Below are 4,756 nucleotides of genomic sequence, written 5' to 3' on the forward strand. Positions count from 1 at the left end.
ACTTTTCTGTTTCTTTGGAGAGAAAGGGATGAGTACAGATAAAGACAGACTTAGAAGTTTAGAAGGTGGAAAATAAAGAAGTAATGACAAAATAATTTTTAACTTCTTTGCAAAATAAAAGACGAGACCATCTCAGAGTGAGAGAAAAAAATAGATGGATTGGAGGTTTGTGGGGAGTGGCAATGTTTTAAAATACTATGGTCAAAGAGCGTGAGTGAGCAAATTATCAGAGAACTATTGTCCAATTGCCAGCAGGGTGGGGCCTGTTTCAATGGATTGGTGCCAATCTGCTCTATTAAGTGACTTCCTTTAGCAGGCACAAAGAAAATAAATACTTGGCTTCATGGAGGTCAGGTTTTTGTTGGAGAGTTATGAAGTGTTATCTTCCTTTTTTTTTTTTTTTTTTTTAAAGATTATGTATCCCCCATGACTAGTGCGTGGTAGATAGGCCAAAAATAGAATCATCCTCGGTATCATAGAGGATTAGTTGCAAGACACCCCATAGATAGCAAAATTCATGGATGCTCAAGTCCCTTATATAAAATGGTGTGGTATTGGCATATAATTTACATACATCCTCCCATATACTTTAAATCATCTCTAGATTACTTACAATACCAAATATACTGTAAATGCTATCTAAATAGTTGTTATATTGTATTGTTTAGAGAATAATGACAAGAAAAAAGTCTTCACATGTCCAGTACAGATGGGTGTTCACTTTTCTTCGAATATTTTTGATCAGTGATTGAACTCATGGATACAGAACCCACAGGTGTGGGGTGCTGACTGTATTTGAACATTTTTCCACGGTACAAGACAATCTCTTTGAAACAGTGTTATTGCATAAAGGACGATGATATCTAAGCTCACTAAGGAGGAAAGTAAAGGAAGGTGATTTGATATATTGGAAAAAACGTGATTCAATGTAGAGGACCGACCCCATTGAGGTTGAAAAGGAAGAAAGAGAGAGAGAGCCAGAGACACACAGTCAGAGATAGGCAGAGGCTTAAATAAATTGTCTCACGTGATTGTGAGTCCAAAATCTGCAGGGCAGGCTTACAGGCTGGAAATTCAGGTAAGAGTTGACGTTGCACTCTTGAGTTCAAAGGCTGAAAACCTAGGCAGAATTTCTCTGTTATGGTTTGGAGGCTTAATTCCTTCTCTTTTTGGTGGACCTCCTCAGTCTTTGCTGTTAAAGCCTTCACCTGATTGGATGAGGCACACCCACATTATAAAAGGTAATCTACTTAAAGTCTACTGATTTAAATTTTAATCACATTCAAAAAATACTTTCACAGCAACATCTAGGCTGGTGTTCGACTAAACAACTGGGCACCATAACTTAGTCAAGTTGACACATAAAGTTAGTTATCACAGGTAGCAATGAAAGTAGAGAAGATTGTAGTTAGAAAGTTGATGATTAAACTGGTGAATCTGGAGGCAGAGCAGTAAGACAGAGTCCACGGAATGATGAATGTGCACAACGAGGATGGCAAGAAGAAGGTCACTGGAAATGTGGAAGCCACGGAACTGAGAGTCCAGCACAATGACTGGACTCATCCACTGGACTCATCCACTTGGTCATCTAGGATGCTGTCAGGTGAGGCAGAGAGAAAGAATGTGAGCCATGAGATAGAATTTTTACTGAATGATAGGTAACAATCCAAGAGAAGAAAGATGACCAAGAAAGTGAGAGAGGGTAATATGATCAAATGGCACGAACCCCAGTGGAGAGGTCTCCGACCCTCTGCTCTACCATTGGGTGACCTCAAATAAGTCACTTAATCTCTGTGTGTCTGTGTTTCTTCAAATTCCAATTCTAGTTTAATATTCAAAGGCTGCTGTGGGAGTCAAGAAGAGCGGTAAATGGAAAAGTAGTTTGGAAAAGGCAGCCAAACCAGTTAGAGAGAAATGAAGGTTTCTTGATACTCATAGTTATTAAGCACTGGAGTATGTCTCCAAACAAATTTGAGAAATTTCTGGTTGTGATTTAAAGGAATTGTGGTGGCCAGCCTCCACCAGGACCCACAGATGATCCTCATTCTCCTGGTACTCCACCCTTGCATAGGGCCTTCCCACATTTAACAGGGCTGACTTGTGTAACAAATAGAATGTAATAGAAGTGATGGTATGTGACTTACAAAACTAGGTCATAAAAAGCATTGTAGTTTCCTCTTTGCTCTTAGATCACGTACTCTAGTGGCAGCCAGTCACCATGACATGAGGACACTCAAGCAGTTCTATGAGGGGACCTAGGCACAAAGAACTGAGGCTTCCTGATAACAGTCATGTAAGTGAACCATTTTGGGAGCAAATCCTCTAGTCCTGGTTAAGTTTTCAGATGACTGCAGGCCCAACCAATATCTTTACTGCAAGATGAGAAACCTTGAGCCAGGAACACTTACCTAAACTGTTCCTGAATTCCTGACCAACAGAAATTGTGAGTGAAAAATAATTATTGTTTTAACCTACTAAGCTTTGGGGTAATTTGTTATGTGGCAATAAATAAATTATGTAAGAGGTATTTGTTTCCATCAAATCTTAAACCTCTTTACTCACACTTCCTACCTGTGTATAGACATGAAAGTAGATTATTTTTAAATGTATACCGACAGGAGTTGGGAGGCATCTTTTTGTTGTGAGGAATATCTTTCACTCCTTAGACTTTGGCTTACTCCGGTGTAGAAAGAAAGGTTGCCCCGACACTCTGAAGGTCCTCTCTTGCTACAAACTCTGTGGGCAACTTCTTGAATGAGATAGTTGCTCACAAAACACACATGATCTCACTGTGATGCTAAATTAAAGTTCAACAGACTAATTTCATTGACTGAATTTTCATAAAACTATGTTTCAGAGAGAAGGCAGACTAGAGCAAGTCAAAAAAAGAACTGGAGAGAATGTAAGGAATTCACACGTTCTAAATTTAATCTTTATAAAGTATCTGATGACATATCCCAAAATTGTGTTGCATATAGTTCTGCCGTAGTGACACACTTGATAATATTTTTATGTTTCTGTTCCTTCCAGACTTGTTTCACTTTATAAATAATATTACATTTTACTAAATTAAATTTTTAGAGTTGCTTCTATATACCTCTCCAATAACTAAATGATTTGAAAATTGGAAAAAGCATATAACAGAATAGGTTATCTAGTATTTTAGATACTTAGAATATTCACACAGTGAATTTTCAGGTATGATTAAATCCATCAAGTTCCCCCATTTGATCATTTTAAAAAGGAGATTCAGACATACTAAGTCAATTAAATTGGTTTGATGTTTATTTTATCCTCTGACCTAGATCCCTGTATACTCTCCCATTGGCTTTAACTTTTTGTGGGACACTCTTGTACTGGAACTGATCTTTAGAGTAACTTTAATATGGCTAGTTGGTATTCCCAAGAAAGTAACAGACTCACATCATTCTGTTTTACATTTTCCTAGTTACGGAGAGGTTGTTCCTTTCCCAATCCCTCTTTATTCGTCCCCTTGATGTAAAACATATACACACCTCACTAATCTCTACACAATTTATTCCAAACTGAGGGGAAATGGGGCCTCTGTCTCTATTTTTAGGATTGTGTAAGCATTTGCTCTTGTTAAATATTGCTATTAACTGATTATACTGGACGCTTCTTAAATACCTCCAGACCGTTAGCCACCTGCTCTGCCGCAGCTGCTGTTTCTGCCTACCAACCCTACTCAGAACCCACATTTCTCACTGCCTGCAGCCAACCAGTTGCTTGCTTGTGAATGCTGGCCACTCTCACTTGGCAGCTGCTCTATGACAAGTCTAACCATGTCTGATCTCTGTCTCCTCTCATCACTTATAGACTTTAAGGAAATGTCACACTACAGACATGAACAAGGAAGCCAGATTTTGCAACCAGGAAGTCAAGTGTCGGGGTACATGTGGGGTGTGTGTGTGGTGGGGGTTATCTATCTAAAGGATGAAATTTGGCCAATTGAAAACAAGTATTGTCAGGGAGTCCACTGACAACTTCTGAAGCTGTCCTGCATGGCTGTGCAGATGTCCCTGAAAGGTCACCTGTTCTGTGTCTTCCAGGGTCCCCAGGAGACAGTGGCCAGAGAAATCATGCATCACCTTGCACTGTCCCCTTTCCTTCCCTGACTCGCTTCTCTTTATGCTTTCTCCAGCCTGGGATTTTACTTCTCAAATAAAGACAAATCTTAATCTTAATCCTCGAGTCAGCCTTTGTTTTCCAGGCAATCTGGACTAAAACACTGACCAGTTTTTAAAAAATAGTAACATATTTATACTGTTTTCCTATGTTTCCGCTTAAAATTTGCATGGGTACTTTGGGGGTCTGCCTGCCTATGTGGTTCTATATGCAACTTTAACAATGCTTACAAACATGCATATTTAGGAGATATAATTTCTCTTCTATAATTAAGGATAAGTGAGCTACACTGACCTGCGTGCTGGTTCTTGCATATTCCAGGTACATTCCTGCCTTTGTATTTGCTATGACTTCTGCTTACGCGACTCTCCACCCAGACATCCGCACTCCTGCACCTCCCTCAGGCCTGTGCTCAGTCTTTCCCTGATCATTCTATTTAAAGTCATAGCCCCTTTCCTTCTTCTATCAATTCCCTATCTCATCTCCTGCTTTTTTTTGTAGCTTTATTGTCCTCTGACACATATTATAATTATTTAGTTTATCTGTCTCTCCCAATTAGAATACAGGCAACACAATGAGGGCAGTAATTTTCTGTATATCTTCTTCACTG

General features: G+C 39.2%; 1 long non-coding RNA gene across 2 annotated transcripts; it reads left to right on the forward strand.

The window, feature by feature from the left end:
• The first annotated feature begins 2,201 nt into the window (after positions 1-2,201).
• LOC144579989 (uncharacterized) lies at positions 2,202-4,246 on the forward strand. Of its 2 annotated transcripts, none has more exons than XR_013528796.1 (4): positions 2,202-2,443; positions 2,858-2,902; positions 3,838-3,910; positions 4,071-4,246. It is a non-coding gene; the product is annotated as an uncharacterized LOC144579989 (long non-coding RNA). The 2 variants fall into 2 exon arrangements; XR_013528795.1 differs by having other exon boundaries at positions 2,202-2,293; positions 4,071-4,244.
• Positions 4,247-4,756: the final 510 nt, after the last annotated feature.

This window comes from Callithrix jacchus, chromosome 17 (genome assembly GCF_049354715.1).
Source record: "Callithrix jacchus isolate 240 chromosome 17, calJac240_pri, whole genome shotgun sequence".
Taxonomy (NCBI): domain Eukaryota; kingdom Metazoa; phylum Chordata; class Mammalia; order Primates; family Cebidae; genus Callithrix; species Callithrix jacchus.